The sequence below is a fragment of the Muntiacus reevesi genome, chromosome 5, assembly GCF_963930625.1.
Source record: "Muntiacus reevesi chromosome 5, mMunRee1.1, whole genome shotgun sequence".
Taxonomy (NCBI): Eukaryota; Metazoa; Chordata; class Mammalia; order Artiodactyla; family Cervidae; genus Muntiacus; species Muntiacus reevesi.
The window spans coordinates 27,762,828-27,783,547 of NC_089253.1; the positions used below are offsets into that span (position 1 = coordinate 27,762,828).

Genomic DNA, 20,720 nt, shown 5'->3' on the forward strand with positions numbered 1-20,720 from the left:
GCTGCCAACATCAAAGCTTTCCGCGTGGCTTTGGTAGAATGTTAAGAATTGCAAGATAATTAAGTTGCATTTCTGTGCAATGTTTACTGTTGCTTTCAACCAATCACTATTCCATAGGGGCTAATCTGTGCCGGGTTCCCCCCCCCACCCTTTGCAGTGCCTGTTTGTACCACATTCTTCATTATGCTTCAGTTACAATTTTAATTTTACTATTATTAAATCTTCCCCAAAGCTGTATTATTCTGCGCCTCTGAGCTGGAATTCCTGATTTGGGGACTGTTTGCATCTGGGCCTGTTCACAAATGATTGTTCTTGTTTACAAAAGAACATACATTACCACTCAGCACTGGAGGAATCCTGACTCCCTTCTCTTCTCCCACCCCCGGGCTCACCTGGTTGTAGGAGGTGGGGGAGAGAAGACAGCAAGGAGGATCTGTCAATTTTTAAGATTTTCCTGTTAGAGCACCGTCATACCCTCTAATGGCCAAAGAAGAAGATAGGAAATTGAGTTTGGTGTTGGGGGTGGGGTGGCCAATGAGCTTCATTTTTTTTTTTTAATATTTATTTATTTGACTGTGTTGGGTCTGTGTTGCATCATGTGGGATCTTTCCTTCCAGCGCTCAACTCTAGCTGTGGCTCATGGGCTTAGTAGTTGCAACAAATGGACTTAGTTGCCCTGCAGTATGTGGAGTCTTAGCTCCACAACCAGGGATCAAACCCACATCCCCTGCATTGCAAGGCGGATTCTTAACCACTGGACCACCAGGGAAGTCCTGAGGCTTCATTTTTATACCCTGCAGATTACTACCTTCTTTACTTCCTTAGGCCTGTGACATTGGGCTATTGAATAACATTGCTCAGCCTCTGTTTCTGCTTGAAAAATCAGGAAAATTCTGATGATGCTATAATACTGCCTCATTGGTAAAAATGAAAAGGGATAATGGTGCCCGCCAGATGGGGAGGACTTAGCGAGGGGCAGGTAGAGTTACATCATCCTCATCATCAGCATCTTTTCATTCTCTCTCCTGTCTGTTTTGCTTCTTCCATCGCCTGTCCCAAAGTTTACCCACTTGGCTCCCCTTAAGCCTACCTCTGCTGTCTGTCATCACTAAGCCAGTGGAGTGGAATCACAAGTGCTTTGCATATGCTCCCCATCACTGGGGGCTGATAGGAGTAACTCACCTGTCTTCTCAAGAAGAAAACAGAGCAGATTTGCAGGGGCCTGAGCTTGCGGAGGGAACGGGACTCTGCCCCCGTGAAGGTGGCCCGCCCTGGGGTTATGAGAGCCCAGAGCCCCCTGCCCCAGGTGGACCGGGCAGGAGCAATGCAGCCCATGTCTGGAGCTCTCCTCCCTGCCCCCAGCCCGAGGTCCCTGCCTTCTCAGCCTCCTCCTGGGGTTCCCTAAGCTTCCTCCTTCCCTGTCACCCGGTCCCCCATGCCTCCACACACACTAAAACCATAACTTTTTCCCCCCTTTCCCATTATCTCTAACCCATATACTCTGGGAAGTTTAATTTGTTCTCGGTAGTAATCACCATTAACTAGAAATTGTCTTTCTCTGTGTAAACACGTCATTAGTGAAGCTGGTTTTCTGCAGGGTCCAGATTTCATTTTTATTAAAATGAAACACTTTCAGGCGCCTCACTGTGTCCAAGGAGAGAGAGTATAATTTTAACCCATTGGGTTGGCCACAGATAATTGGGCTGGCATTTGATTGGACGATTAGGGAAATATCTTCTTCACATGCAGTATAATTTGCATTTTTTTCCCACTTATATGAAGCTAAGTCATGCTTTCGTACACAGGCAGTTTTAATGAGCATTATAAATCCTAATGAATATATTTTCATGTTCATTTTATTGGCTTGTTTTTATTACAAGAGGTCTGAAAAACAGGGCCAGTGAGGGAGCCGCAGAGGAAATGGCAGGGGAGAGAGGCAGCCTTCCGCCCCTCCCTTGGCCTCCCCAGGCTGCTAGGGAGGACGGGGGATGGGGGGAACTCCGTTGATGTGGGAAGGCTGAGCTGGAGAGGGTCAGCTAGGTCCCCATTAACCCAAACCAGAACCCTGCTTCGGACCCAAGGGGATGCACAGAACATGCCTCTGGCCCTGGGGTCCTCAGAGCTCCTGCTGCAGCCCGGCCGCCTCTGCAGCCTCAGCTGCTGCAGCAGTGAACAGTCTGGAACCAAAGAGGCACAGGCTACTTCTGCACAGGATCTGGCATGTGGTAGGAACCCCATACAGGCTGATCAGATGGAGAGGAATTGAATTCTGATTCACAAGGAGTTACTGTAATCAGCGCTTTGTTGTTGTTCATCGGTTCAGTCGATTCCGACCCTTTGCCACCCCAGGGACTGCAGCACGCCAGGCTTCCCTGTCCTTCACCATCTCCCGGAGTTTGCTCAAACTCATGTCCATTGAGTCGGTGATGCTATCTAACCATCTCATCCTCTGCCGCCCCATTCTTCATTTGCCTTCATTCTTTCCTGGGACCAGAAGCAGGGCACTGGTTTTCAAACCCAACCCTGAAAGGCCGTTAGTGAGTGTACAGCATACACTCTTCTCCTGCATGCTTCAAAAGCTTTGTCAATGTCTCAGGGTCTCAGCACATCACGATGAGGATTAGCTACAGGGTCAGAGCTCTGCTTCTCTCTCCATTCATTCAACCAACATTTGGGGGGCACCTACTGTGTTCTCAGGCTTCCCTGGTGGCTCAGACGGTGAAGAATCCACCTGCAATGCAGGAGAACTGGGTTTGAGCCCTGGGTCAGGAAGATCCCCTGAAGAAAGGAGTGGCAACCCACTCCAGTATTCTTGTCAGGGGAATTTCCATAGACAGAGAAGCCTGGAGGGCTACAGTCCGTGGGGTTTCACAGAGCTGGACACGACTGAGCGCTAAAACACATACTGTGTTCTAGGGTCCATGTACAAAGTGATCCCTAAAATCCCCATCAGCTCCAGCATTTTAAAGTTACCTGTAATAAGTGACCAATAAAATATAAATAAATAAAGTGGCCTTTTTGTTCCAGCTTGGGGTTCTGGTTCTAGATCAATCCACGTGCACGCAGGGTTTGGTCTGTTTCTGTCAGGCACCCTGCGTGCCTCTCTGTGTCCCAGCCATCCTGCCCCAGTGCCCAGTGCTCCCCAGGCATCTGCTCAGACGGATGAGGCGCTGTGGTCCAGCTCCTGGTCACTCAGCCTGGCCTCCCGGATTCTCCTTCTCAATGCTTTGCTCCAGCCAAAGGGCACCCTCAGCATCTCCTCCTCTCAGGACCCTGGGGAGAGCCCACCTTCCCTTGCTGACACATGCTTGGCTGTGGGCCTCGCTGTGGGGAGCGTGCCTGAGGGCCTGCCTGGCCTCCTATGTCATCTTCCTGCTGAACTTCTGCGCTTCCTCACAAAGCTTGCTCACTGATGACTGTCCCACCTCGCTCCTCATCTCCCACCTACCCTTCGCCTCCAATTTTTGTTTCTTTGAAACTATAATTTCATTCATTTATTTATTTTTGGCTGTGCTGGGTCTTCGTTGCATGCGTGCTGTGCTGAGATGCTCAGTTGTGCCTGACTCTTTGTGACCCGTGGACTTTAGCCCTCCAGGCTCTTCTGTCCACGGAATTTTTTCCAGGCAAGGATAGTGGAGGGGGTTACCATTTCCTTCTCCACGATTTTTGGTTTTTTAATCAGAATGATGTTTGCTGCTCATTTGGGTTGAGAGTTTGGAGACGTTTTAGAAGCAAATTCAACTTAAAATGAATTCTGTTTCCTTTGCCGCTGTCCCTTCAAAGAGGCAGCTCGGCAGCTGGGGGACCCTCCTGGGAAGCTGACCACAACCACAGGGTGGGCTGCATCCTCTATCAGAACCCCCCCACCCCATGCACATGGATGCAACAGAACACGCCTTGTTGTAACCTTCAGGGCGACTTGGTGCTTTCCTGCTATGCAAGAGAGGCTTACTGACCAGCTGACCTGTGCTAGACTCTGTGAGAGACAGAAAACTACCAGAGAGGCCCCGCGGTCATGGAAAGTGGACTGACCCATGTGGGAAGGACGCAAAGGATTCAGTTGAATTCTAGCTCTGCTGTGTGCAGCCCCTCACTTCCCTAGGCCTCTTTGCCCTCATCTGTTATGTGGGTGTCAAATGGCACCACCTGGTAGGAGATGGTACAGATATAAATGAGACAGTGATGATGGAAACTGTACATGCCGCTCATTATTCAGGTGCAATGTGACCAAGTCCTAAAGTGAGTCACACCTCGGGTCCTGGCCCACTTCTTGGGTGGGCTGGTGAGAAGGTAAAGAGATGCTCACTGTTGGCCTGGGATGTTGCTGCTTCCGCTGCTTGTGTCTTATGTCCAGCTCTGGCCAGAGATGCACCACTGGGAGGGTTTGGTGGATCGGGTTTCACCCTCACCACCACGCTTTGTGCAAAGATCCTGAGCATCGATGCTGAGTGAGTGTCTGCACTTGGCGTTGGGCAGTGGGCAGGGACCCTCCCCGTGGGTAGCTCTTCTCCCAAAAGTGGGGACTCAGCACCCGTGGCATCATATGCAAGGTGCTGGTGAGCGCTGATCTGTCTGCTTCCTGTGATAGGTCCATCTTGTCTGTTTATTAAAACTGCAAACTTCTGGACAGGGGATCCTTGCCCGAGATTTCTTGCATGTGCTCCCCTCACCACCACACCCACAGGGCCCAGTGCTGGGTCATTGTTCAATAAACACTCTCCGATGACCTCGCTGGCCAGGGGCAGGCTCCAGTGCTGCTCACCCCCAAGTCAAGGCCAAGGGCCCAAATGTACACAGCTGGTCTTGCTCGGTAGGCAGAGGGCTGGGCCAGTGGACATGACACCGGCTCTGATGCTGTACTTGTCGGAGCTGCAAACACAGCGGGGATCACTCACTGGAGAGACTGGAGTTTTCAAGGTGGTCAGTGCAAAAGCAAGCTGCTGCCCCAGGGCCTGGTCTCCATGAGGTAGTTCAGAAGGGAGAAGGGGTGCAGAGTGGCCCCCCAGTCATCTGAAACCAACGATTTTAGGGTGGCTGGAGGGGAGGATTTTTGAAGAAGGTGTAAACTCATTGGGGAGCGGTGAGACAGGGGTACTAGAGGGGAGGAGGGGGCTGCCTGCTCACAACCCGGTTCTAGAGGAAGGGAAGTGGGGGAGGGAGTGGGTCTGAGTGACCTTTGAGGTTGGGGATGAGGGTCAGAGCAAGCCGGGTGTGAGGCAGACCTCAGAATGAAAGGAGCTTGTGTTCTGGCTGCCACAGGAGGATGGCCAGCTAACGGGTGGAGGAGGGGGGTGGGCAGAGAGAGCCATCTCACCTCTCCGGCAGGGGGTTTGTCTAGCGTCCAGCCTGAGTCTTGAAGCTTCACTCTTGGAGGGGAGGCAGGTTGGCGTGTTTGCTTGGGGCCACTTGGGGAGCTCCAGGCATTGTGGGATGGCTGGAGGTGCTGCCCTGAAACCAGTTTTTTTGCCCTCCACCACTACCCCTCCCCTGAAGTGAAAGTAGCCACTCAGTTGTGTCCCACTCTTTGCAACCCCATGGACTCTAGCCACCAGGCTCCTCTGTCCCTGGGATTTTCCAGGCAAGAATACTGGAATGGTTTGCTATGCCCTCCTCCAAGGGATCTTCTTGGCCCAGGGATCGAACCCAGGTCTCCTGCATTGCAGGCAGATTCTTTACCGTCTGAGCCACCACCTGTCCTCAAAGGCCACATGCTTGGGGTGGGTCAGAACTAGCCAAGACCTAGGCTGTCCTCTGGCACCTCATCACCCCTCTCTTCTTCCCATCTCTGACTCTGCCCCTCGGACCTGTCTGCCTCTCCCACGGCTCCCCGGCTCACTCCTTCTCTGTGTGTTCCGCTTTTTGTTTCTCTGATCACTGGTTGGTGCTTCTTTTGTTGTCAGTGACGCCCCCTCGACCCCAGGCTTGTGTCTGAGAGTGATGCTGGGTTAAGTGTCTGCAGGAGCGGACGACCTACGGTGCATGCCCATTTGTACCAAGAGGGGCATAAGTGAAGATCCACGGCACCTGTGTGCCAAACCCCCTTTTCTGTGGGCCTCAGTTTCCCCAGAAACGCAATAGGAGAATGTGGCACTACTTTTCAAGAATGCTTCGCTGGTGTGTGCCCCCCCCGCTCCCCCCTCCTCCCTGGGCTGCAGGAGGGGGAGGCTGTGTGAGAACTGGGAGGTGGGGGGAGCACAGGGAAGGGATCTGCTGCCCGGACCAGTTTAGGCAAACAGCAGGGACTGCTGGCGGAGGCTCCAGCCCCCACTTACGCGGTAACAGCTGCAGTCCAGCTGCTGGCATCCCTGCTGGGGGAGCGTGCTAAACCTCTCCAGGGTCAGCGCTGTGGTATGTCGGTTTCCATAGCAACCAGCCAACGGGCCACTTTCTCAGAACAATTCCCCTACTCAGCCAGGTTCTGGACTTAGCTCAGCCCAAGGGCATGTGGCTGAGGAGCAAAGCAGGAGGGGGAAAGGCTGCCTGAGGGCCAATTGGCCCCCCCACCCCCTGCAGAAAGTGGCTATCTCCAGCACAAAGGGCGTGGACCAGGAGGACAGGGCAGGCGGACTCTCTTCCGGTTCTGGCTGTCCCTCGCCCCCTGCTCTTTGCCACCCTCCCACGCCCACTCGTCCACAGACCGCCCAGCTCGGCCTGGCTGGACGTATCAGGTCTTTGTCTGGATTACAGCTGCTTTGGCTGGGCTCAGAGCTGGGAGGAGAAAGTTCCGGAATGGTGTAGGATGGGCGGGGGAGGGGGCTTGCTGGCCTCCATCTAGGCACCCTTCCATCCCACTCCTCCAGGACCATCGGAATTCCACCCGCCCACCCTCAGTGAGCTCTGGGGAAGACAGGGTCAGAGTCTGTTCCCCCCACATGTTCAGAGGATGGGAAAGGTCACCTTTCTCAAGCCCCTTAGGAATAAACTCCCTTAACCTGAGCAGGTTGGAGCCACGCCTGACATTTTTGGAAAGGGAGACTCAATAGAGGAGAACAGATGGATTAGACACTCGCAGGGACCTTGATCCATGTTGGGGGGGGCGGTGCTTTGTGTGGGGATGGGATGGCATGGGGGCACCAGACCTCCATTTCTGGGCAGAGGGCATCGCTCCTCCCCTCCTTCCTCTCCCTGGTTGGGCTCGCTGTTCAAGTCCAGAAACAGTGAGGGAGGCCAGAGCTTCTTCCCCAGGCCCCTTGGAACACAGTTCAGGCCCCTGGGAACTTGGGGGCCATAGGGCCCTTGTCGCTGGACTTAAGTTTATTTCCAGAAGGAAGCTATTAGCAACTGGGGAAACTGGGGGTCAGGGCTGGTGTCTCTGAGCAGGCCTGATAACCTCAGGGTTAGGCACAGGGCTAGGACTTGGTGTCCTGAGAAGTGACTGGGGTGGTGCCTGCTATGGCCTGGGGAGGCGTAGAGTTCCCAGAGTGACCTGTCCAGCTGTCTTGCTCATCTTTTCTGATCAACGGTTCTGCACTTTCAAAGGGCCTGGTTCTTCCTTCTCCTCCCCTCATCCCATCTACCATCTCACCCCCATAAAAGGAGGGGACAGATGTCCTTTCTTCCACACACACAGCTGCAGCCGGACACATTCCCCTAGTCCCCGGAAACAGGTGTGGAGGAATTCTCAGCCCCTGGGGATGAGGGGCATTCAGGAAGATGACCAGTTTTAGAAGCTGCGTGAGTTCCCGTCCCCCTCTGGCCCCATCTGTGAAATGGGCATGTTGCCTTGGATTAGCACTTCCCAAAGTGGGCTCTGCAGACAGTGGGCTCCGTGGGGGGCGGGGGGCGGGGAGGGGAGAGCTCCGAAGCCCAGCAAACTTGGGAAACGCTGCCTAAACAATTCCTTCTGCAGAGTTACAGGGCTCCTTACCATTTTAAAGACTTGATCAAGTTCAGGATGCAAGACAACCCAGTTTAACCTAGGGCTTCCTAAACATTTATGACCATGGCACCCTTAGCACACATCCTATGAACAAACCCACCTGGCAGTCATCGGCCTGTACCAGACGTTCCAAGGCCTTCCAAGTTGCTCCTCAACATCTGAGGTTCTTCCCCCACATCTGAACATCTGAGATGTTCCTGGCACCACAGATGGTCCTGTGACCACACCCCGACCCTGGGCTCAGCCCTCCTGCTCTCCCTCCCCACCACCTCCCGCTGGCTGGCTGCTCAGCTTTGCTCAGATTATCTCCATTCCAGATGGAGACACTGGTGTCTGGTACGGGGAGAGGTCTCACCCTGGACCCTTGAGAGCCAGGGTGGGAGTGGAGAAGCACTGTGCTGGGATATCTCAGGTTTCTCGAGGGAGGGAAGCCCTCATGGCTCCACCCCAACCCCCATCTCCTCCCCACCCCCGACCCAAGGCTCATGGGTCATCTGTGGTTTTACTGCTTTAAAAAGTGAGGCAGTGCTTCTAGAACCAAGGGAGGAGAAAGTTCTGGCTCCCAAGTATCTAGAAGAAGGACTGTGAGTGGTGAAGCTTAAAAAAGGAAAAGAGCAGGGGTTTCTCTAGTGGCTCAGTGATAAAGAATCTGCCTTCCAATGCAGGAGACATGGGTTCGATTCTTGATCCAGGAAGATCCCACATACTGCAGACTAACTAAGCCCATGGGCCACAACTCCTGAACCTGTGGCTCTGGAGCCCAGGAACTGCAGCAAAAGCCACCACAATGAGAAGGCCAGGCCCCGCAGCTAGGGAGTAGCCCCTGCTTGCCGCAACTAGAGAAAAGCCTGAGCAGCCAAAAATAAATAAATTAAACCAAAAAAGGAGAAGTGCCATCCTCCTCTCTTTACTGTCCAAACTCTCAGAAATAACACCTCACATTCACCAGCCTTTAAATTTTCCAAACACGTTGTGTGAGCATGCCCACATCTGCCCGTCAGGGGACAGCCGTGATGGACCGGAGAACTGGCCGTGAAGCAGAACAGCTGGGCTCCCTCCGTCAGCCCTTCGTTCAGTTATCCCATCTCTCAGAAGGAAGAAATAGTTTCATGCTCACAGGATTCTTCAAAGAACTAAATGATACGGTAATGACAGTGCCAACATGTAAGAACTCAGTAAGTCTCAGCTTAGAAGAATGAAACCCCCGAGAGGTAAGAGTTCTTTATTTTTAGCGGGAAGAAAACTGAAGCTCAGACAAGTTAAGCGACTTATCCAAGGTCACACAGTTTTTCAGCCTCCTGACCCCAATCCTTTGCGTTCTCATTTTACATCATTTCCAGGAAAACGTCTCTGAGTGGGTACACATCTCACTGTTTCTGGAGGGCATTTAGCCATTATGGTTTCCTTTACTTTTGAACTTTTTACTCTCCCTGAGCAAGTGAAATGTTTACTAGAGACAGACTACAGGACAGACCTGCTTTTTTGGAGGGGTTTGGCTGGGGGTATGGAGGTCGCTAAGAGTCGGACACGACTGAGCAACTTCACTTTCACTTTTCACCTTCATGCATTGGAGAAGGAAATGGCAACCCATTCCGGTGTTCTTGCCTGGAGAATCCCAGGGACGGGGGAGCCTGGTGGGCTGCCATCTATGGGGTCGCACAGAGTCGGACACGACTGAAGCGAATTAGCAGTAGCAGCAGCAGTATAGAGGTGGAAAGTGGGCATTTGTTCTTCAGAAAGCAGTAGGTAGCTCTTCACATCACCTGCAGAATTTCTTACCTGTTTTCCGCCCCTTTTTCTTATAGCAGCAAAACACATCTACACACAAGACCTGGGGGTGGGAGTGGGGAGTAGGAAAGGCCTCAGCGCTTTCTTCCGACTCTTGACTCAGGCTTTAAATCATTTTAGTTAGCACACGGAAATGAGGGGAAATGAGGGCAGAATAGAGAGAAATGAGAAAAACAAGAATGCCTTAATGTGCTCCTCGCTGTGCTAGGATCTTAGAAGCGCGCTTTCTGCAAACATCGTTTCTCGCTTTTGGCTTTTATGTCGGTGACAGGGAGGCTATTCAGAGCCTTCGGTGAAAGGGGTTCTCTTCCTGCAAGGTGTCAGCTCTGTGATTGCTGTCACTGTCACCAGATCTGATACTGACATCTGAGCGCAGCATAGACCCTGGTCAGCAGGTTCATTTGGCTAAATAATTGTGTTGGCCAAAAAGCTCATTTGGGTTTTTCCGTAAGATGTTATGAAGAAACCTGGATGAATTTTTTGACCAACCCAATCCCTTCTTTTCTGCCACCTCCATTCCCCCGTCATCATCTGAAAAGTTCACAACCAGTAAAGTTGGGAAGGGTGGGTAGACCCGTTGGTGAAGTTGGAGCAGCTGGTCTACCAGACTTGTCTCCACGTGCTCATGCAGACCTCCCTCCTGTCCCTGGAGTGAACCGAAGGATGTACTTGGAGAGGAATGTCCCTGAAGCCAGCCTTCCTCAGCTTCTCTGGTCCTGCCCTCTACCTGCTGGGGCCTCTCTCCCCCTGCCCTTCCAGAAGCAGGCTTTCTGAGAAAGAGGAAGAAGGAAGATTCTGTCCCCTGGATGATTCTAGCTCTGCTCATCTCATGTAAGGGCTGGCCCTGCTCCAGCGGGTATCTGGAGTGGAAACAACAAACAACCCCAAACATCTTCCAGCATCAGATCGATAAGCTCCGATCCCACCACAGGCGGTTTCCTGCTCAGCTTTCTGATGGAGGAGCCTGTGTGTGTGTGTGCATGTGTGTGCGTGTGTGTGTGTGTGTGTGGTGTGTGTGTTTTCTCTGCTGATTTACAGGCACTCTGTGGATTGGTCTACACAAGAGGAGGAGGGGGGCTGGGGGCAGGGTATTGTCTTTGAGCAGAGGCCTGATTAGAACAAGGAGCTAATCAGCACTATTTATGAAGGTGTTTTGTACGGGAGTTTGTGTTGAGTGATGGGAGGAGGCAGAGAGCTCCGGGAGAGAAAAGGAGAAAATGCCACATGGGTGTCTGACAACTTAAAGCCCAGAGGGTCAGAGACATGTTGAGACAGCTCTGTCGGCAGCTCTCCTCTGAGGGTCTCTGGCCTAAGGGTCACAGGAGCCTCAGGAGGAACATGGGGGCCAGGACCCAGTAGCAGAGAGCAGTCACTGCCCCTGTATCGTACCCATCTCTGCAAATGTCACCAGGCCGACTGCTGCTCCAAAGTCAGGGTGTGGGCTCAGAAAGCACCTCTCGGTCTGTTTTCCCCTTTCCCTCTGTACCTAGTGTCTGGGAACCTTGTTGCTGGTGAAGCTGCTTCCTTACAACAGTGGGAGCAATTTTGCTTTGGAGTAGACAACCTTGAACCTGTCACATGGCCTTTCAGAACCTGGGTTTCCTGTGTCTAAAATGAAGGCTCCCAACAACCCTTTGACCACTTTATGACACTGTGGGGTCAAATTTGATGTTGTTGTTGTCGTTCAGTTGCTCAGTCATGTCCGACTCTGCAACCCCATGAACTGCAGCACGCCAGGCTTCCCTGTCCTTTACCATCTCCCGGAGCTTGCTCAAATTCATTTCCATTGAGTTGGTGATGCCATCCAACATCCCACTTTGCTGTCCCCTTCTCTTCCTGCCTTTAGTCTTTCCCAGAATCAGGGTCTTTTCCAATGAGTTGGCTCTTTGCATCAGGTGGCCAAAGTATTGGAGTTTCAGCTTCAGCATCAGTCCTTCCAATGAATATTCAGGATTGATTTTCTTTAGGATTGACTGGTTTGATCTCCATGCTGTCCAAGGGACTGTCAAGTGTCTTCTCCAACACCACAGTTCAAAAGCATCGATTCTTTGGCTCTCAGCCTTCTTTATAGTCCAACTGTCACATTCATACATGACTGGATGACTGGAAAAACTATAGCTTTGACTATATGGACCTTTGTCAGCAAAGTAATGTCTCTGCTTTTTAATATGCTGTTTAGAGTATTAAAATGTGATGTGGGAAACTCCCTTTTCAAAGCTTATGGATGTATGTTTTATTATTCTTATGAGCAGACTTTGCTCACCAGCTTAATGCTGGGCTGGAGGCTGGGCCTGAAGCTGGGAGCTGGAACAGATGCAGAATTTTACTCTCTCAACTGCAACCTTCAGATCTTCAGGAAGTTATTCCTCCCTTGCATCTAAATTAACTCTGGCTTGCAGCAACATCACTTAAAGCATATAGAACTTGGAAGGCCTTAAAACAAAACCTCCTGGAGGGCAGGGGTTCTGGGCTCTATGTGACAGAAATCTCTTGCTTCAAGGAGGAATCAGTTCAGTGGTGGTGTTTCTTCTCTACCCTCAAGGTCTGGACATGGGCAAGCACTTTAAACCCACAAGGTGGCTGCGTCATCTCTGAGAATTCCGTGGCCATCTCTGGGATGAGCTGCGGAGGCCAGGAAGTGGCTTTGGTTCCATCAGTCATCCTGGCGCCAGAGGCCAACAACTGTAGCCTCTTGGGGTGGCATTGGGGGAACTGCCAGTGGGGGATGTGCCATGTGGTGGGGGGATGGAGGTGCTACCATCTCATGCCCTTTTCTACAGTGTGCTGCTAAATGAGGTCCCTGAAACTGTGACCGAGAAGTGTCTCACGAGAGGAGAACGATGAAAGAGATGGGAATTCTTGTAAATTTTTAATCTGAAAAATAAAGAAAGTGTGAATTAGAATTAATGCAGGTATTAAATATTTAAACTTTCTGTACTCACTTTCATTTCTAACGTATTCCTCTTTCAAAAGCCTCGATAACTGTTTGTCAGATTTGTTCTCGAGCCGTCCCCCTCTTTCCACCCTCCCCCCAGCCCCAGCCCAAAGTTACCCCCAAAGAACCCCGCAGGTATTCATCATCCTGATGGAAATTTTCATTTTATTTCTCCTACAGGAACTGTCTGATCTCTCTCTCTCTTTATATTTATGCTTTCTCTATATGGCAGCATAAATAATTAATGCCGTTATAAACACATCCTATGCAAAATATTTATTAGAAAAAATAACTCTTTAATTTGGCCTGTCATTTAATTCCACTTTGTAATCATAGCACATGGGCTACAATTAATGCCAGGGCTGGAGAATCCAGCCTGCCTGCTCACACTCGCAGAGATGTGACAAATCTCTGAGGGGAAGACCCTTTGGCCATTGGTTACGTGTGTGTTTAGTTGATGGAGGTAGATGGTGTCCACTGCCCAGCATGGGACTGAGAGTGAGGCTAGAAGGAGGTGGGATGGCCAAGGTCTCTTCAAGTGCATTTGGTAGCCTGCTTCCATCCATCCCTTCAGGATGCTGGGACTTAAGAGATGTAGGCATTCTTAGATCTTGGGGGTGGAGGCAGGGTGTGGTGGCAGTCCTTAGGTTGGGTTTTGTTTAGGTGAGTTCCCACGAAGGACTGGCCAACAGTTTCCTAGAGATCAGGGTTCTTGCTTGTATTCATCTAATTTTTTTTTTTTAGTTTACTGAGTGCTTCTTCTGTGCTAGGCATTGTCGTTGGCACTAGAGATGCGACAGCAAGTGAGACAGGTGATGGAGAGGAGAATGTCCCAGGGTCCTGACTGTTCCCCCTTGCCTCTGCACATCCCCTCTCCCATTAATAATCTTTCTAGGCCCTCGAGGAACTTGTAGGAGAGCCACTCCACCTCCAGGCTTCAAGGTCTAGTATTTGAATAGCTCAGTGTTTCTGGATTTCTTGATGCCTCTGGATGTAACCCAACCTTGCTAAATCCTGAGGAGGGATCCTGAGAACCAGGTGAGTGACATCCGCATCTTTTGCTCCTGGACCCCAGTGTGGTCCTCCCTCTGCAGGAGGCGAGTGGCTCCACTTGAAGTCTGATCCAGCCATGACCCGCCCTGCCACGCGTCATCCTAAAGGTCTAGACTCTGGGCTGAAGTCCTGAGGGTTTCAATTTTGGTTTTAATGTAGCATTTGTCAGTCTCTCCCCCACTGGGTGGCTTTTCAAATTGTCCTCAGGCCTGGCATCATATCTTCATTCAACATGCCTTGCCAAGCTTAAAATCTCCAATTTACTTGTGGTCTAGACTCTCATGAACTGGCTGGTGGGGTAGAGGATAATGAGAGGATAACAAATGCCTTGGAAAAATCTCTATTTTGTACTTAGCCATGTGTTACTTGTTGTGATCTGGAAGGCCAGTATGGCCTCCCCAGCCTGGAATTTCATTGAGGAGAAAGCTGGAACAAGTGGTGCCTAGCTCCCTGCCCACCTTCCTAGATGCTCTTGCATTTTCTGTCTCCCAAAATAGGATGATAGGAAGAAACATGGAAGCCGGAACTGACACCCGCTCTCCTACACTCAGGCGCCTGGCTCTGGGTGTGTGACAGGCGTGGGCTATTTGGGGTAGGTGACGTCTGACCAAGGGGAAGGGTTTTCCAGGCCTGTCAGGGGCTCTCACTTAACTGGGATCAAAGAGATTGAGCCTCCGCTGGCTTGAGGATGAAACAGAAGGTTCTAGACAATGATGCCCAGTAGCATGATTTCTGTGTCCTTCACAGGGGACTGAGCCCCTTCTAGGGGCTGAGGGACAGGAAGATGTGAATAACTTTGCTGCCCTGTGCGTGTCACCTTCCCCCCTTAAGGCAGTGGTCACAGGCTGCTACCCTCAGACTGGGCTCTAGCCAGGCTCTGGGCTATATATGCACCTTCATTGTCAGTCTTTTGTCTTGCTTCTGACTTTATAAGAACACTTTCCCATTCTTCCACCATGTCCTATGTGTAAAGAGATTCATAATCTCTTTCTGGACTTCTCGGATGTTGAATGCTACCTGGATACGTGTTTTGTGTTCGAATTTTCTGAGTGAACTTTCTCTCCCATCACTTGCACCTGGAGTGCATGCCTGGCTCAGCTTTCAGCCCCTCCCGTCTCATTCATTCATTCACTCAATACTCACCAAGCAGACTCTGTGCCTTAGATACTCTTCGGGGAGCTTGGTTTTCAGAGGAGACTTGATTCCTGACCCCCGAGGCTCTGGTTTCAGTTCTACTCAGTCCATCAATGCCTGTGCTATCACAAAACTAGCAGAGTTAGGGGAAATGTAGCAGTAACTTGATGACTTCCTCAAGGGAAAAAAAAAAAAACCCACCGGTTCTTTAAGGAGTCATCTCCTCTGCAGTCCCTGCTCCAGCTCATGGGCCTGTTCCTGGCTGCACTCACTCAGCCCACGGAGCCCAGAAGTGAGGTAACTGCAGCTGGAGCCTCGGAGGGGCCCAGTGTGCTGATGGGGAGGCTGCCGCTGCCCGTCCCCCCAGGACAGATGCACCACTCATCCCTTGGCCTGTTGATAAAACCCGCTCTTGTTTTCCTGATGTCTAGCGCCCGGAGTTTCAGGGCCAGGGCCACCAGTGCTATGGTGACAAAGCTAGAGAGCATGACAAGCCCAGAGTCGCTCAGGGCCTTTTATTAAACCTGACATCCAATAACCCAGGCCTCTCGCCTAGTCTCCTGGAACATTTGGAACAAATTGCATGGAGCCCTGGAGGAGGGGCAGAGATGAGAGCTGGCAGCCGCGGTGCCTCTGAGTCTCTGAGAGCGGGGCCGTGAGGACAGCACGGCAGGTGTTTTTCCGTGCATCTGTCTCGACGGGGCTGATTCTCGATCCTGGATGATTGATCGGCTGATGGAATGTCTGACTCTGGATGAGTAATCTATGACATTTCCGAAGCCCTTCATCACTTACTGATGCTCCCATTAACCCGGAGATGGGTCCTCATCCCAGGTTTTTAACTGAGATGACTGAGATGCTGGACGTTTGACTTGCCGAGGTCACATGAGTAATCCATGGGCTGGCTAAGACTCAGGCAAGATCTGATCTTATACCCCAGGTCCCTCTGACTGCCTGTATCCTTTGGTGCCCCCCTCTTTAATGTGAGGGGTTTGGGTCCCCTTCCACCAGGGACCAGGCTGAGGATTAAGGAGCTCTTCCTCAGGCTTTGATCTTGCCAAGTAAATAGAGTCCAGGGGGCAAAGCTTCAGCAGCCCCCCGAGGAGCAACCTTCTTCTCCCTGGTGTCCCCCTCCTTTGCCGTTCCCACCTGTTCCCTGGGCCTCCAGCGCTGGGCTGGGGCAGTGAATAGTGCCTTCCGGAAGCTGTTGGCTGGAGGAAGAGGGGGAATCGACGTCTCCGGATGCCTTGCTGTTCCCCTGTTTGAGAGGTGATGAAAGCACTTCTGAGATGCTCTCTCTGGGTTCTGGCCATGGAGCAGGGAGGCCGTCCTGCAAGGGGAGGAAGGGCCAAAGGCCTTGCATGTCCTTGACCCAAGCCAGCCCTCTGCCTCAATCTCAGATTTATGAGATCTTGCAGCCTGTCTCCCTGAAAGTGTGCCCTGCTCCCCAGAAGCCCAGGGCGAGGGGGCTGAGCGTCAGGCCAGGAGACAGTGGCCGTGCTGGTCAGGAAGGCAGCTGATAAGATGCACAAATTCCCCGGGAGGCTCAGAGGTCATGGATGTGTGTTTGCCTTTGCAGCCCACGTTGCTTCTCGCCGCTTGAAATTCTCCTAAAAACCCAGAGGAGCAGCTGAAAATATCCCAGGTAATATGAAAATGAATAACGGCTCAGCAAACAGAGCCCAGCTCTGAGCAAACAGCCGAAAAGGTAGGCAGCCCAGGCGAAACGAGAAAAGAGGAGAATGAAAAAGGAGGGGTGGGCAGATGGAAAAAGAGAGACCAGGGGTGCAGAGGCCAGCAGGAAGCAGGCCCAGGGTCTCCGCTGCCAGCCCTTTTGGCATGGTGCTGCCCTCTCTCCTGGAAAATCCCCTTCCATCACTTTCTTCCTCAAGGGGTGAGGAGAAACAGGGCAGAGAAAGAGTTTCTCGGCTTTGGCTTGGATGGAGCCACTTAGGAGTGAAGTCCCTTGTGGTTTGATGCCTTGCACGTGGTTTTCTACAGTGGGAGGGAATTTGGGACCAAGCTTAGGTGGGCAGGGTATTGTCCTGAGTTAGGAGGCTCCAGCTCTTGCTGTGTGATCTTGTGGGGGCCTGTGGGCTCCAGTTTCCTTTTTTAAGAAAAGAAAAAAAAAAAATATATATATATATATTTATTTATTTATTTATTTATTTATTTGGCTGCACCTGGTCTTACTGCAGCATGCGGGATCTTTGGTTATAGCATTCAGGACGTTAGTTCCCTGACCAGGAATGGAACCTTTGCCCCTTGCATTGGAAGCGTGGAGTCTTAACCACTGGACCACCAGGGAATTCCTTCCAGTTTCCTAATTATTAAAATGAGAAGGCAGGACTAGATGATTTCTGGGAGCCCAGAGAGGATCCTTTCAGCTCTAACATTTTGCAGTTTTGTTGTTGTTTTTTTCTCCCATAATCAACAAAGACTTGGGTAAGTTCTAACTCCTTGTTAAGCAGTGAGATTCAAGAGAGTGTGGGCGTGATTAACCCAGATCCTCTGGGAATGTACTCTCTGAGACTCCCCTAGGTCGGTCCCCTCCCAGGAGCAGTGCCAGCAGAAGGAGAATCTTCCCCTTCCCAGTCAGACCAGGGTGAGGCCCGATGAGAAGTTCCTTCCTCCCAACCGTGGGGAAGGGGATGTGCTACCAGGCTCCGGAGCCAGAGGGTGGAACTGGAGGACCTAAAACCCATGGCCACTCTCATTGCTCGAGGGCTTTCGGTATGTCCATTGCTCTGCTCGGTGCTTTGAATTCACAGCCTCATTCACTTTCTTACTGATCCCTCGAGCTCAGTGTTATTAATATCCCCGCTTCACGGCTGAGACTCAGAGACCCAGGTAACTTGCCCATGGTCACATGAGCCGAGTCTTACCCAGGTCTGAATGATCCACGTCCCTAGCGACGTGGTCTTCATGACCTTAGGGTCCCGGGCAAGGGAGCGCCTGACCCCAGAAGGGTGAGGGATGTTCAGCAGTCAGTGAGGCACCCCAGCTACCAGAGGAGGGGGGTCCTCAGGAGAGCTCGGATGGAGGGTGTGCTTCATGCGGCTCCATCACCGCTGTGGTTCTAGCCCAGCGTGCAGCAGAGGGTTCTTCCCCCAACTGTGGCTGTTTTTTATTCTATTTTTTCACCGTTTGATAAACTACAGAACCAAGTAGACACAGGGAACACAGGCAAGGGTGTTGAACAAGGAGTTCAGAGGGCCGGGAGGTGGGGCACGGAATACAGTACTGACCCGGGGAGGAGACAGCCCCGCCCAGGCCAGGTTCTGTGGGCAGTGGCCCCAGGCTACCCTCTCAGCTGCTGGGCTTCCTCACTGAACATTCGAGGATCTCAGAAGGCTCAGTGACCACCTGGCATCAGAGGGATGTCTGAATACAGGGAAAATCCTGCTTTAGGTGGAGGGCTAACCAGGGCTTCCCTGGTGGCTCAGATGGTAAAGCGTCTGCCTACAATGCGGGAGACCCAGGTTCGATCCCTGGGTCAGGAAGATCCCCTGGAGAAGGAACTAGCAACCCACTCCAGTACTCTTGCCTGGAAAATCCCATGTACGGAAGAGCCTGGTAGACTATAGCAGTCCATGGGGTCTCCAAGAGTCGGACATGACTGAGAGACTTCGCTTTCTTTCTTTTTCTTTTAACCAGGGCTGCTCAGAGAATATCCAACTCCAAGATGTAATAATGCATCCCATGTATTCCCCATGCACAGAGTGAGTGAGATGGCAGAGCCTGCCCTCACCACCTCTGCCCCCACACCTAGCCACAGATTGCTCCCTTCAGGCAGGCAGGCAACAAATGCAAAGTCCCTCCTGAGTGCAAGACCTGTGGTAGGTGCAGGGGATAGTGCTAAATAAGACAGGGTCCCTGCTTGAGGGAGTCTCCTGTTCTAAGTGGGAGGGAAAGAGTCAGTAAATGAGAGACAAGCATGGCAGTGAGAAAATGTTAGGTGCATACTCAGTCGTGGTGACCCCATGAACTGTAGCCTGCCAGGCCCCTCTGTCCATGCGATTCCCCAGCAAGAATACCGGAGTGGGTTGCCATTCTCTTCTCCAGGGGATCTTCCTGACCCAGGGCTGGAACCTGAGTGTCTTGCAAAGATGCCACATACCATATAGCAGATCCCGTATAGCAGATCCCATGGCAACTAAGCCCGACTGAGTGTGACAACTACTGAGCCCGTGTGCTCTGGAGTTCCCAAAGCCACAAGAGACCACTGCAAGCTCTGCAATGAAATATCCCAAGTGCTGCAAGTAAGAGCCCACATTGCCAAAAATAAAGAAAACATATTTAAAAAAAAGAAAGAAAGAAAATGAGGACAAAGTGGGATCCAGGGAGGAGCGAGGTCCAGGGAGCATTTATTAAAAGGAGGTATGTTAGCATGCTGGTGGAAATGACTCAGAAAAGAGGGAGAAATGATAATGCAATAGAGAAGTTGCAAAAAAAAAAAAAAAGTTATCAAAAAAGCACAGAAGAATGGGTTCAGAGCCCAGTGAATGTGCTGACCTTGGGTAGGAGCCAGGATTCTTTTTCAACTGAACTTGGGGGAGGGGCTAGCAGCGTATTTGGGTTCGGGTGCAGATACAGTGAAGGACTTGTCCATGGGAAGATGAGGTAGTTCTCATCTTACAGAAATCTATTTTCTCTGTGAAATATACGACAAGGTCATCAGCTGGAGAGCGGGACAGGGAAGGGTATGTTGGAGACTCGAGCGGAGAGAAGGAAGTGTGATGGTTTCCTCGGAGACTGGGAAATTGAATTTTCTAAGGAAGTGTAGTAGGTTTTTCTGACAGTGCTGAGTGAGATTTGTGGTCATGTTTGTAGCATGTCTAGTCAGCAAATTTGGGTCATTTTTCCTCCAGCGATGTTCAGCTGCTCTGGTGCAGGCTCCATATAAGTGGCTAGGACACCAGACTGGAGGCCTAACGGCTCAGCACAGCAGAAGGAGAGAAGCCAGATGTTTCGGGCTATTGGCCAGGGGGTGACCGGAGTGTGGATTTTGGAATCAAGAGCCCGGCAAGGAAGAAAGTGGGCATGTGTGGGGAGTGGCAGCAATAGATGACAAAAAGAAAAAGTGGTGTTTTGTTTTTTTGATGAAATGAGATCTTAATAAGGTTGGAGAATGACTGGAGTGGGAGTGTTGGAGTAAGCTAGCCCCAAGAAGGGTGGTGATGGTCAGAAAGTGAGAGTTGGAAATCCTCGTTTAGAGGGTGATTCAGTGATTAGTGTGACCAAGCTTAGGAAAAAGCCTTGTGAGTGGAGCAAAAGTTTGTTGGAGCAAGGCAAGTCCGGGAAGTAAGAGGTCAGGATGAGGAACGGACCATCTTCATGGATGTTGGAGTCTTCAACAATGATGGCAGGAACAGTAGAGAGAAAGCCTCAGTGATGTGAGTGCTGCTCATTCAGCATGATGCTCTCTCGTCATCCAGGAATGAGGGGGAAGGACCAGGAACTTGGTAGAATGATGGCGTTATGTATGTAGGGGGAGGGTCACGGAGTCTGATGATAAACTCATCAAATGAGCTTGGGATTTTGAAAGCAAAAAGAGACAACTGAGACAGCTTCCTTGCTTAGAGGAGCAAGGAAGATACATACTCATCTTACCATTCTGAAGTAACTTCGGATGTGGGAGACAAAACTTCTTCCACCAGGAAGAAGGGCTTCCAAGAAAATATATCCTGGGGTGGGAGGGGGGACACCAGGATTCATTTATAGCAAGAAAGTGGAGGAAATAGAGTGGACCAGAATCCCTAGAGGCCACAGTAAAAGGATGTGGGGAGGGGAGGTTAGGGGGTTAGGGGGACACGCACAGCATGGACTTGAGAGTCCACACGGTGATGCCGAATCTGGGAGGTCTGGGATACTGATGGCGATTCGGGGGAGTGAGAAGCTGAGGCACGACAGGATTTGTCCTGAAAGTCA

At 51.3% G+C, this 20,720-nt stretch overlaps 1 protein-coding gene and 1 non-coding gene across 5 annotated transcripts in view; both read left to right on the top strand.

The window, feature by feature from the left end:
- Window positions 1-20,720, top strand: part of PKNOX2 (PBX/knotted 1 homeobox 2) — a 289,146-nt gene that overhangs the window by 105,273 nt on the left and 163,153 nt on the right. Inside the window, exon 1 of one of the 4 annotated variants that reach the window (XM_065937337.1) lies at window positions 16,412-16,434. The exons of the other annotated variants lie outside the window; for them this stretch is intronic. The gene's annotated coding sequence lies outside the window, so the exon portion shown is untranslated. Of the gene's footprint in view, window positions 1-16,411; window positions 16,435-20,720 lie in introns of those variants that run through there. 4 annotated transcript variants of the gene reach the window in all.
- On the top strand, window positions 18,221-18,293 carry TRNAC-ACA (transfer RNA cysteine (anticodon ACA)). The gene has a single exon. It is a non-coding gene; the product is annotated as a tRNA-Cys (tRNA).